We start from the raw sequence: 13,870 nt of genomic DNA on the forward strand, positions 1-13,870 counted from the left end.
TGTTTTCACACTGCATGACTACCTGGGCTAGCGTTTCGTCGCTGCTTTGTTTACACTGCAAGATGGTTCGGCGACATAGACATTCACATTGCATGACTTTACTATAGGGAGAATCGCCGACAACTTCGTCCAAACTATGTCTCACAGCCAAAAATATGTAGTATATCTTTTGTTATTAACGACATAATGAGAAATTTCTTTCTGTATAAAACGTCAAACAGACACGGTTGCTCCTGAGTCCTGTCAAACCTCCACGAGTTTTTCCTCCATTTCGTGGGTCCAAATAAACCGAAAAAGCCCGCTTTTAACTTCTCCCCCAGCCTCCCGCTGGCCTGCAGCAGGTATACACACACACACACACACACAAGTGAAAGCTGCTCTCTCATTGGCTGTAGGCGATCACTGATGTTATTTTCAGTCAAAACTCAATTCACACGGCATGATTTGAATCGCCGACAGCTCCAGATATTTAGCATGCCAAATATCTCACAGGCATCGGCGACTCATCGGCGATTCTCTCAGATCGCGTCTTTGATCGTTCATACTGTGTGATTGTCACTCACGTGCACGAGCAGCGATTTAACTGAGATTTCAGGCATTTGTCGGCGATTTCTCAAAACCTGTCGGCGAGCCAAAATCAGGGCTAAATTCACGTAGTCTGAACTAGGCATTGGTTCAGAGGCTGCGCCCTCCGAAGGATGTAGACTTCAAAGGTGAGTGCCTCTTTAGTAAGACATGTCAGTCTATTTTTAAACGTGTTTAGATATCAAAGTCAAATAAACCCAACTCATACATTTAATCCAGAGTTTTTCTTTTAAAAACGTCCTGCCGTTATCAGCGAGCAATGAATCTTGGGATGTTCGAGGCCGCGAAGGATCCACCGGTTGTATACTTCGTTACCTGGGAAGTGAAGGACACATTTTTGAGGCTGCGTTTGAATTAAAAAAAAAAAATGAAACAGCCTTCAGCGCGCCACGAACACGCATCGCACTTCCAATGCATCATTCGGCGGATGCAGCCTCTGAAATGAGACAGCTTTTGTCTGCTGTGTTAAAAACGATATAACTTGGAAAACATACTTTCCACAATGTGTTGGTGTGCCATTGATACAAACTGGGGACTTGGAGAGCAAGTGTCATTGTAGAAATGTGTCTAAACAGTTTAATGTATTTTAAGTCTAGTATGGAAAAATAATATATAACTGTTACACTTTAGTTTTGACTGATGACATCTGTTTAGAGATAAAACAGTGCTGTAGTCCACAACAATCACATTCCGGCTTAATATTTAACAGCCACAACTGTCTATTATATAGTAGTCCCCTTTTTGTTTGGAGTTACATCAACATAAATAACTTTTCAATTTAATTTAATGATTTAACAACTGCTAAAGGCTTTACATATTTCATTACTGGATAAATATACACTATCTAACAATAATCTCGGTTTTTTTAGGTTGTTGGCTTCAATTTGATTGTTATTTCATGGAACTCTGGCCTGCATTTAAGATAGAATCTGAGGTAATGGGGTAACACTTTTTTCTGTTATTGCTTTCTTGATAACATATACCACATTTACATTTACATTTAGTCATTTAGCAGACGCTTTTATCCAAAGCGACTTACAAATGAGGACAAGGAAGCAATTTACACAACTAAGAGCAACAATGAATAAGTACTAAAGGCAAGTTTCAGGTCTGTAAAGTCTAAGGGAAGTGTTAGTAGTTTTTTTTTTTTTTTTTTGTACAATTAGTGTGATCTTCAAAGAGGCAATTGCAGATTAGGAAGTGAAGTGGAGACTAAATAGTTGAGTTTTTAGTCGTTTCTTGAAAATAGCGAGTGACTCTGCTGTTCTGATGCAGTTAGGGAGTTCATTCCACCAACTGGGCAGATTGAGCATGAGCGTTCGCGAAAGTGATTTTTTCCCTCTTTGGGATGGAACCACGAGGCGACGTTCATTCACAGAACGCAAGTTTCTGGAGGGCACGTAGATCTGCAGAAGTGAGTGCAGATAAGAAGGTGCTAGGCCAGAAGTCACTTTGTAGGCAAACATCAGAGTTTTGAATTTGATGCGAGCAGCAACTGGCAGCCAGTGCAAACGGACTAGCAGCGGAGTGACATGTGCTCGTTTAGGTTTATTGAAGACAACTCGTGCTGCTGCATTCTGGAGCAGTTGAAGAGGCTTGATAGAGTTAGCTGGAAGCCCAGCTAGTAGAGAGTTGCAGTAATCCAGTTTGGAGAGAACAAGAGCTTGAACAAGGAGTTGAGCTGCATGTTCAGACAAGAAGGGTCGGATCTTTCTGATGTTATAGAGTGCAAATCTGCACGATCGAGCAGTTCTAGAAATGTGGTCAGAGAAGTTTAGTTGGTCATCAATCGTTACTCCAAGGCTTTTCACCATTTTGGATGCAGTAATGGTTGCCCCATCCATCTGGATTGAAAAGTTATGGTGTAGAGTCGCGTTGGCAGAAACTACAAGCATTTCCGTTTTTGCGAGGTTCAGCTGAAGATGATGATCTTTCATCCAGTGTGAAATATCCAACAGGCAGGCTGAGATACGAGCTGGAACCGAGGGATCATCAGGATGAAAAGAGAGGTATAGCTGGGTATCATCAGCATAGCAGTGGTAGGAGAATCCATGTCTCTGGATGACTGGTCCTAGAGATGATGTGTAGATGGAGAAGAGAAGTGGCCCAAGAACAGAGCCTTGAGGGACCCCAGTGTTTAGATGCTGTAGGTTGGACACCTCTCCCCTCCAAGACACCCTAAATGACCTGTCAGAGAGGTAAGATCTGAACCATTGTTTAACAGTGCCCGCAACGCCCAGTGACTCAAGCGTAGATAGCAGGATCTGGTGGTTGACAGTGTCAAAAGCAGCTGACAAGTCCAGCAAAATGAGGACTGATGATTTAGAGTCTGCTTTAGCCAGTCTGAGATCCTCCACGACCGAGAGCAGGGCAGTCTCAGTTGAGTGGCCTTTCTTAAAGCCGGATTGCTTGTTGTCCATGAGATTGTTTTGAGTAAGAAAGTCCAGGACTTGATTGAACACTACTTTCTCCAGAATCTTGGCCATGAATGGAAGCAGGGATACTGGTCTGTAGTTTTCAAGTAGAGTATGGTCCAGGTTGGGTTTCTTTAGCAGTGGGGTTACCCTAGCCTGCTTAAATGTAGTGGGGAATAAACCAGAGTCAAGAGATGTGTTAATTATGTGAGTCAGTGTTGGTATGACTGCAGGAGAGATGGCTTGCAAGAGATGAGAGGGAATGGGATCGAGTGGACAGGTGGTTGCATGGCTAGATAGCACAAGTTTGGACACCTCAGACTCAGAGAGCTGAGAAAAAGAGGTGAGTGTGTGTGGTGTTGTATCTTGCGTGTTTGTTGTAGGTGCAGCAAATTGAGCACTGATTTTTGCAGTTTTGGTGCAGAAGAATGTAGCAAAGTCATCAGTAGTAAGTGTGGAGGATGCGGGTGGAGGAGGAGGATAGAGGAGGGAGGAAAATGTTTTAAAAAGTAGGCGAGGATTAGTGGCATTGTTGATTTTCAGACGGTAATACGTCTGCTTTGCAGAAGTAACCTCAGCTGAGAAAGAGGACAGAAGAGTTTGGTATGTTAAGAGATGTGCAGGATTTTTAGTTTTCCGCCAAATTCTCTCCGCAGCCCGAAGTTTTGAGCGATGCTCACGGAGAGCATCCGAGAGCCAGGGTGCAGGAGGACTGGCACGGGCTGGCCTGGATGCAAGAGGACATAATCGGTCTAGACATGATGCTAGTGTGGAGCAGAGTGTATTAGTGGCACTGTTCGAATCAAGTGCAGTGAGTTTGCGAGATGGAGGAAGAGAGTCTGAAACAATGGTGGATAGTCTATTGGGTGAGAGAGATCGTAGGTTTCTGCGAAAGGTAACCAGTGTTGGAGTGTGTGGCGGCTCAGGAGTAATGTGGATGTTGAGAGACAGAAGGAAATGATCAGATATTTGTAGTGGAGTTACTATTGTTTGATCAGTGAAGCAGTGTCGTGTGTAAATAAGGTCTAGCTGATTACCTGATTTGTGGGTAGCAGAAGTAGGTGCTCTTTTTAGGTCAAAAGAGGCAAGCAAAGTCTGAAAGTCTGCAGCTTGCGGTTTGTCCACGTAAATGTTGAAGTCACCTAGCACCAATAAGGGAGTGTCAAAATTAGAAAAAGATGAGAGAAGAACATCCAGTTCATCTAGGAAGTGACCTAATTTACCTGGTGGGCGGTAGATGACAACCACATTTATGTAGAAGGGGTGGATAATGGTGACTGCATGGAATTCAAAGGAGCTGATTGTTGGCAGGGACGGTATCAGAGTAAATTTCCATTCTTTGGAAATTAGTAGTCCAGTCCCACCCCCTCTCCCTGTCTGACGAGGAGTGTGGGAAAAAGAGAAATTAGCAGAAAGAGTAGCATGTGTAGCAGTGTCCTCCGGCCTCAACCAGGTCTCAGTTAGAGCCATGAGATTATAGTCAGAATATGTAGCTATGGAGGTAATAAAATCAGCCTTGTTAACAGCTGATTGACAATTCCAGAGGCCCACGGAGAGAGAGAGTTGTGAAATAGTAGATACATGTATTGAACGAAGGTTGTGAGGATTACGCCTGCAGCGTACCTCCCGTGTTTTGCGAGTGTTAGTAACAACAGGAATTAGAAAACACATAATAAAAGTGCACTGACAACAAAAAAATAAGTGTAAAGTAAAACAATAAAGTAAAGTACTCAAGTGCTTTGTCGGTGTCTTTGCTCGGTGGAGTCGCGCAGGTAGAGTCGATGGTCTTTACCCTCGTCGGTCTTCACACGAGGCGGTCTTCACACGAGGCTGCCGCGACCGCTGCCACGGTGAACTAGTTGTTTATATAACCCCAAAGCACTAGCTGATTGAATTCAGCTGGACACGCCTCGAGAGTCAAAACAAGGGCCGAAACTGAGGCGGACGACGCGAAACCGCGTCTGCGTTCGCTACACAAGCTCTTATAGTAACCAAGGAAACAGTGGCTAAACAACTTCTAGTATTATACACAACTGAAAGCAAGTTTAAATGTCCTACAACTTTAAACAAACAGCTGGAAACAAGTCCTCAAACCATACACAACAACTGAAACAAATCTTAAATGTACTTACAGGCTGCTGGTCTAGATGCTGCTAAAGTGCTTCTCCTGCCGACTAATGCTAGCGTGCTCACTATATAGTGGTTACCTGGCGTTTGGACACGCCTCCCGAGTCAAAACAAGGGCCGAAACTGAGGCGGACGACGCGAAACCGCGTCTGCGTTCGCTACACAAGCTCTTATAGTAACCAAGGAAACAGTGGCTAAACAACTTCTAGTATTATACACAACTGAAAGCAAGTTTAAATGTCCTACAACTTTAAACAAACAGCTGGAAACAAGTCCTCAAACCATACACAACAACTGAAACAAATCTTAAATGTACTTACAGGCTGCTGGTCTAGATGCTGCTAAAGTGCTTCTCCTGCCGACTAATGCTAGCGTGCTCACTATATAGTGGTTACCTGGCGTTTGGACACGCCTCCCGAGTCAAAACAAGGGCCGAAACTGAGGCGGACGACGCGAAACCGCGTCTGCGTTCGCTACACAAGCTCTTATAGTAACCAAGGAAACAGTGGCTAAACAACTTCTAGTATTATACACAACTGAAAGCAAGTTTAAATGTCCTACAACTTTAAACAAACAGCTGGAAACAAGTCCTCAAACCATACACAACAACTGAAACAAATCTTAAATGTACTTACAGGCTGCTGGTCTAGATGCTGCTAAAGTGCTTCTCCTGCCGACTAATGCTAGCGTGCTCACTATATAGTGGTTACCTGGCGTTTGGACATGCCTCCCGAGTCAAAACAAGGGCCGAAACTGAGGCGGACGACGCGAAACCGCGTCTGCGTTCGCTACACAAGCTCTTATAGTAACCAAGGAAACAGTGGCTAAACAACTTCTAGTATTATACACAACTGAAAGCAAGTTTAAATGTCCTACAACTTTAAACAAACAGCTGGAAACAAGTCCTCAAACCATACACAACAACTGAAACAAATCTTAAATGTACTTACAGGCTGCTGGTCTAGATGCTGCTAAAGTGCTTCTCCTGGGGGCTACATTCAGGGGCTATTTTCTTTGAGGGGGTAGTAGATTAACCAGGTTCACATAATGAATATGGCTGTGTTCCCTGTCTGTCATTGTTTTAAGATGTAGGTGTATGCAGAGTTCCAACGGAAAATCAGAACCTGCCCAACACATTCTACTCTGAGCTTGACCAACACCTTCCTAGCCTGATGACCCTGTTCAGATAGAAGGCAGCCAGAACCGGGAAGATATCAGATACTTTAAATGAAATCCTAAGAATCCATGATGAACAAGTAAAAATATTGTTGTGCATTTTATAGGCTAAAACTTTATTAAAAGATTAAAAGTTTGAAAAATGTGATGATTCAAATGAACTTTGAACACTACACCACTAAAACATTTTGAACACTTTTTTTGTATTTGTCTGGTTTTGTATATCTGATTATATTGTTTAACATTTACAGTTCAATTATATACAGTTTTCTTTTTATCGTTATAGGAGTCCATGATGTGCACATCAAGTGTGTCACTGTTGTTTATGCTCTGCGTATCTACGTGAGGAAATCACTGGGTTTTTAAGGACCTGCATGGTGAGTATTTAAAAAAACATTACATTACCACACCAAACAGTTCTTATACATACATGCATATATACATTCATTCATTTTCTTTTTGGCTTAGTCCCTTTATTAATCTGGGGTCACCTCAGCGGAATGTACCGCCAACTAATACAGCATATGTTTTACACAGCGGATACCCTTCCAGCTGCAACCCATCACTGGAAAACATCCATACACACTCATACACTATAGACAATTTAGCCTACCCAATTCACCTGTATCGCATGTCCTTGGACTGTGGGGGAAACCGGAGCACCCGGAGGAAACCCACATGAATGCGGGGAGAACATGCAAACTCCACACAGAAACACCAACTGACCCAGGAGAGGCTCGAACCAGCGACCATCTTGCTGTGAGGCCACAGCGCTACCTACTGCGCCATCGCGTCGCCATACATACATGCATACAGTACATTTCTCTTATTCTGTCTTTCCAACCAAATAGTTTGTGCGATTTATTTTCTTTGACCTCACTGTAAAATTATTTTAGTACTAAATTGCTTTAAGCAAAACTAAGCGTTTTCTTTTCTTTTTTTTTTAGCATAGTATCAATTTATTGCAACTTTTGTTTACTGTTTGCTAGGCTGACTTGACCAATCTTCTGTTTTTGCTTTAACATCTATTTTATCTTACAGGACACTGATGAGCTGATTTTCTGATGAACCAGAGCTTACAGATGTTGCAGTGGCCCTCCTCGCAGTCGTCAAAGAAAATGACATAAGTTCAGTTCTCTTTCAACCTGTGAAAAACTTGTCATCGAGAGTAAGATTTTGAGCAGCCTCTCCAGATTCTACCTGGTATTGTTTGGACTGATCTATGCACTTTCACCTCAACTATCACAAAGGACTGGCCAACACTTTTAAAATCATTCAAAAGATTTTACTTTGTCTTGACAAGGGTAAACTGTCACCCAAGTTACAGAGTCTCAAAAATGATTTGATGCGAATGTAGGCCTGGCAATTCCTCGAGTTTTATGTAATTTGTTTTTGTGAAAATACTGGTTAAAAGGTTTCTGCATTTTTTTTTCACAATGTGCATTTATTAATGTCATTTGTCATTAATGCAGCTCTTGTTTTTAAGAGTTGTTAAGTACAGCTGGGTAGTACTTTGTAACCATATAGGTAATTTAGTTTTAAATGGTTCATGTTTTTGTAAAAGTTCATGCAGGTTCGTGAATTTTTATTGTCAGAGGTGTGGTCTTAAATCTGCTTTTCAGGTTTTATCCTTTTAAATTAGCTCTGCAGTGTCAAATTTAGTTTTGATTATTGTTTTTTAAATGTTATTCTACTTGTATAATACAAGTTACTGGTACTTAAAACAAAAAGACAAAGACAATAATAAATATTGAGTTGATTCAACTTAAAATGGTTCTTTGTGTACTTATTTTTTTATGTAATGTTAACTTAATGCCATGAAATTTTAAGCAAAATTTTAAGTTACTGTAACTTAAAATATTTAAATTGGTTTCATAACAAGTTTTAATTTAACTTAAATGAAAAGGTCTAAGTAGCATGTAATCAAAATATTTGTTTTGAAAACTTAATTTTTTAAGTTCATGAACTTAAAAATTGAGGCAACGAGTTACATCGTTACTGTAAATCCATATTTGGGTTTACAGTGTAGTAGATAAGAGTGCTGTGCTAAATTTTAGAGTTTAGTTTGTGTGTGTGAATAGTAATTTATTTATTTTGTATTGCTGCAATTATAATCAAGTGCTTAATTTTACAATTTTAAATAGATTTTATTGATAATTACATTTTTAATACTAACACTACTTTCATTATACGTATTGCTGCATTTGTAGGTAGTGTAATATTAATTGTATGATTTAAATGTGAAATTAGTGTAAGGTTATGTTGTTGCTTTATAAAAAAATTTTTTGTGTCACAAAAGTATGTTGTGTTTTTCTGTTTTAGGTGAACATCAAAGTCAAGGTGCTGCAGTTAAATGAAGCCAGAGATGCATACATTCGCAGTAGTCAAAAAATGATGACCAGGTCTTATAAGGTTGCCGATGCGACATACAGCATGTCCCTGACTGTATGGGGTGGGGAAGTACTTAATGTTGCAAAATGGTACACCCTCACTAATGTGTCAGTGCGGAAAAGCCGAGGTTCGAACCAGTGACACAGTGACCTTCTTGCTGTGAGGCGACAGCACTACCTACTGCGCCACTGCCTCACCTACTCTACAATTATATTTAAAAAGAAACTTTTAATTATTTTGCCCAATCAACAATTGACAAATTATTGTCTGGCTAGTTTTTGTCCTCTACCTTTGAGCTGAAAATGCAATAATGGTCCAACAAACCTGTCCATTATCACTAATAAAGCCTAGAAATTGGGCATCAGTATACTGTAAGTCGACAGGTTCATATTTTCTTTTCCAGTTATCAAAGACTTAATTTGTTACTTAATTTTTGTTACATTGCTTTAACTTCAAAAATATACATCAGTGTAAAACCTACAAATGGTGGGAAAACATTCTGTAATATTAAAACCACCTGGGTCTCCACTTTTGCCATGGCCTCTTTTTTGTTGTAACAAACTTATCCCCCAGGTTTTTCCAAACTTTTTAACAAAACACTTCCTTTCCACGGCTGTTACTATTTCTAGCCAAGAATTATTGGTCAGGTTATCTCTATGGTGATCACGCATGGTCGGATCGTTAAGATGTCTGTACAGTTACACTGTTTCAGACAAAATCCCTTCAAAGTGACTCCTATTCAACTCAAATCAAACGCGGCGCCGCATGAACTCTTCACCCAAAATCATGTCGCAGGCTTCCAAAGTGAACCTCCGCAAACACGGCAATGACGACACATATACCGCGCACACTGAGCTATGGCATGCTGGTCTTATTTGTAGTTTTAATACTGCAAATTACATTAGGACTAGTGAAATAAAGAACTACACCACCACGAAACCAAGTGTTACGTCCCTTCCCCTTTTTGGTCTAGGGTTAGGGAAGGAAAACAACAAAGAAAATTAAAAATTTAGAATTTGAGAAAAAAGAAGACCAAATTAATGAATTGTGAATAAATTAAATAAACAAATATTGAGGGAACACTTCAATCCTGCCTCAGAAATGTGAAACAACCACAAGAGTAAACTTAAGTTATTTTATTATTTGGTTCTTAAACAATAAATGAAGCATAAATTTTTAGGAGAAGGATTAACCAAAACAACATACAAAACCGGTCTAGCTCAGGAGGAGTACTAAATAACCTAATTTCAGGTAAAAGAAAAGAAACAACACAGGCTTTCCTCAACTCCCTTACTATCAATAAACACAGTCAAACAATTACAAAACTAAAAATGGCACCCTCTCCCTACAGCTTAAATTTTAATATCAAAAAGTCAGACAAAGAAACAATACAATTAACTTTTACGTACCACACACAAAAGAATATATGTATTTAAATAACAACTAAGAAAACAGACACACTGCCTGTAAAATTCCACAACGCAAAAACAAACAAGTTTCTCAACACACAGAAACTAAAATTGAACTCACTAGCCCATTAAACTGCTTTTTACAACCAACCAGATCAATACACACAACGAATGACCACAACAATCACGAGTCTGGAGCACTGCTTTTGTAGCAGCGCATTACTGCAGCACGCTCCAATGATGAGCACCACCTGGGCCCAATCAGCTCTACCTAGTGAGCAGGCAGAGAGACACAGTGAAAGTAAAAAAGAAAACACACAACATAACCACTCCCAATGGGCAGTAAACACACAAACAAACATCAATAATAATAAATACATCCAAAAGATGTAACACCAAGCAACAACAAAATTTTTTTTTAAATGAGCATTAGGAGTAGCATTACATGGACATCGCAAAAATAAGACCTGTGCAAGCATATTTAAGACCTAGAACAGCGAATTTAATACTTTTTAAGGCCTAAAATTTAGATGTTTATATTTTAAACCTTTTAAGACCCCACGGAAACCCTGTGTAAGCCAGATGGCACAGCAGAGGGCAGGTTTCATTCACTTTTTTTTATGCGCTTTTTGGATATGCACATAAAAACGGTTGATGGAAACGCTATAATGCGAATATTTTTCGAAAATGTGTGTGAATGTACAAAACAGCAGGCTAAGCACATTGTAAAACATCTAAAGTGTTGTTTTGGTCATTCTAAACCGCCTCAACCATTTCAGTTTTGTTATAATATTAATATTTTAATGACCTCCAAAATTGTCAAGAGTGTCTGCACTCCATGTCTCGCGCCTTCAAACGCCAGCGCGCGTTCACTGCGTGTCAGGATTGCCTTCTGAGGCGCAAGTCATTTATTAAATGAAGATAATATATTCCTGCAGCTCCTCCCACCGATGCATATTCTGTTTTTACTTTTGATGTTTGTCGCCAGTTAATCAGAAGGTGGCGATTTTGTTCTCTTTGACTTGTTGGATGGAAACGCTGCTTTATTTGCAGTCTTTTATGCGATATTCTAGTTTTGGGCATACATTTAATTAGCATTTAAGATGATAACATAGCTATTCACACTGCATCAGCACAGCTGTCCCCTTTCTTCCCTATGTACCTGTAGGTGAACAGCTCCTCCGGGTGTGGCCATGGGCATTCATCCTCTGCTTTTTCTTCCTCATTTCTTCTGTCTTAAATCTCCATATGTCAATTGATTACTTCGTGACTGTATGATGATGACGGTCAGCTCACGTAAATCTGCAGTAGCCTGAACTTGTTTTTCGGTTCAAATAATATACCAGGCTTTTCATTGGTCCATTAAGATGAACTTTTTTTATTGGCTACCGAAATGCTGGTCAGTGCGTGGCTGAAATATTAATTTATTTACAGTACTCTGTAACGAATTGTGATTTTAAAAGTAACGAAGTAGATTAATCAGCTTAATTTGTACTCATGTACAAGTAAAATTAAAGGCTTAAAATTCTACTCATGGAAGTACAATTACCCCAAAAATGTACTTAATTACAGTAACATGAGAAGTTGTAATTCGTTACTCCCACCACTGCTGTTTACTGCTGAGTGTGACATGGCAGGGAAAGAAACAGCACCTCTATGTCAGAGACCATGGTGCTCGACTGGAAAAAGGTGGCCATCTCCAATTTGAAGGAAAGTCCTTAACTCAAATGTAGCTCAAGTATCTGCGTTTTTTTCATGAGGAATGGAATGTGAGATTAAAAGATGGATCAGTGCAGTGGCAGCAGTAATGCAGTTGATGTGATTGTCTGTTGTGGGGAACGAGCTGAGATGAAAGGCAATTTTTTTCAATTTACCGCTCAATCAAGGTTCCTACTCTCACCTATGGTCATGACTGAAAGGACAGGATCTTAAATACAACCGGACACATTTCACAAAGTGTTATGACCTGCTTGTTTGAGTCGCAACATAAAAGAGAGATGAGCCAACAAAATAGCCTGAATGCAAATTATTTATTATAAAATGTAACTCATAAAACCATCAATCAAAGCAACCAACAAATGTCTAGGGATAATAATGAAGATAAAGAACTTATGATATAATCACAACAACAGTTTAGCTACATGATACAAGCAATGCAAAACAAAACCATAAGGTTAAAGATTTAATGAGATGGCAGGTCTTGACAGGAGGACTCCTGAGTAGCCACAGCGTCCTGGATTAGCTAGCAGCCTAGCACAACAACTTTTATATACACTCTCAGAAAAAAAGGTACAATGAGGGTACAATTTTGTTCCTAGAGGGAACAAAATATAAAATTGTACCTTTAAAGGTCCCATATTGGTCCTTAGGGTACAATTTTGTACCCAAATGGGCTATAAAGGTACAAATGTCCAGATTTAGGTTTGAAAGGTACATTTTTGTACCTTTTATAGCACATTTGGATACAAAATTGTACCGTAAAGGACCAATTTGGCACCTTTAAAGGTACAATTATATATTTTGTTTCCCTATAGGAACAAAATTGTACCCTCAGCTCATGATAAGATCAAGACACTATATAACACTAATTTAAATGTATTAATACTAAACATTAATACTAAAATACATAATTTAAAAATATAATAAATAAATAAATTGATTGAATTAAATATTTTAATAATTAAATTTTTTTTCATGTATTTAAATTACATTTTTTCTCAAAAATGTTAATAATTTAATTTATAATTGAATGTAATTTAATCATTAAAAACGTAAATACTGGTCTTTGCTTACTGTTTAAGACCCTATAGTATATGGGATGTAGAATAAGAACCATGCAGAGTGACAGCATCTTCATACAGGTGGTGATGTTGCTGTCTCTTTAAGAATTTGGCTTGTTGATTTGTTATAGTAGTGTTTGTTACTGAGGCGGTCGGTCGAGTACGCTGGCTGTTTACACAGAACTTTGCACGCTTTTCAAAGAAAAGTCTATTTTGGAGTCCACACTTTTCAGGTAAGAATGTATTAAAGATATTTTCAATCTCATTTTTACATGTGAAGCCGTGTTCTGTTGATTTTGTCTGACTCTCGGGTATCGGTTTTCCCCCTCTTTATGTGCTCCTGGCTGGCCTGCAGGATGGAGTTTGCTAAGATGTCTGCAGCTTATTAAAGAAGTTAATACAATGTGATATCGAAGTCACCGAGGGACATAACGTTATAGACGGTGAGTACTATATGCTGTTAGTTTTCTCGGTGTAAAAGTTCCCTTTGTCGCCTACGTTACGTATTCGCGCCTTATATCTTACGTTACGTTACTGCTTTTAATTAGTGTTGCCACGGCGGAATATAATCGCAACCCAATTAGCAAAATACACTCGGACCAGCTGCGGCGGCAGAAGCGCGACGCTGCCGTATCCGTGCACCGGAATCGGGCCGTGATCCGTGAGTAATGTGCGGTGTGGCCCGGAGCTCGCGCGACTAAAGTCTTCATTTAACGTTACCTTGATATAAAACCTTTTGTTATTAATACTGGAAATTTGTAATTATCGATAATGTTTTATATTTTGAGGCCATTTTTCTAGCCACGGTTGACCGCTGAAATGTAATTTGGTTATAAGTTAAGTTACACCGCCATTTTGTGAAGAAAAATCACAATTTTGTCACCAACAAAGCGACTGATTATGTAAACGTGGCTAGTTACAAACGTGGCGTGTGTATGCTTGTACATATCTTTGTTTCAGTGTCTAAGTTACATTTAATGTTGAGGAG

General features: G+C 39.5%; 2 protein-coding genes and 1 pseudogene across 3 annotated transcripts in view; 2 read left to right on the forward strand and 1 right to left on the reverse strand.

Moving 5' to 3' along the window:
* Window positions 1–13,870, reverse strand: part of LOC148680782 (NACHT, LRR and PYD domains-containing protein 3-like) — a 463,735-nt gene that overhangs the window by 185,545 nt on the left and 264,320 nt on the right. The gene's annotated exons all lie outside the window — the stretch shown is intronic.
* The window catches only part of LOC148680790 (uncharacterized), a 796,717-nt gene that overhangs the window by 130,332 nt on the left and 652,515 nt on the right, over window positions 1–13,870 (forward strand). The window lies entirely within an intron of this gene.
* On the forward strand, window positions 1,484–12,752 carry LOC148680811 (uncharacterized; annotated as a pseudogene). The gene is made up of 4 exons (XR_015942684.1): window positions 1,484–1,519; window positions 6,219–6,386; window positions 6,592–6,677; window positions 7,364–12,752. The product of XR_015942684.1 is annotated as an uncharacterized LOC148680811 (transcript).

The sequence above is a fragment of the Danio rerio genome, chromosome 4, assembly GCF_052040795.2.
Source record: "Danio rerio strain M-AB ecotype USA chromosome 4, GRCz13ab, whole genome shotgun sequence".
NCBI lineage: Eukaryota > Metazoa > Chordata > Actinopteri > Cypriniformes > Danionidae > Danio > Danio rerio.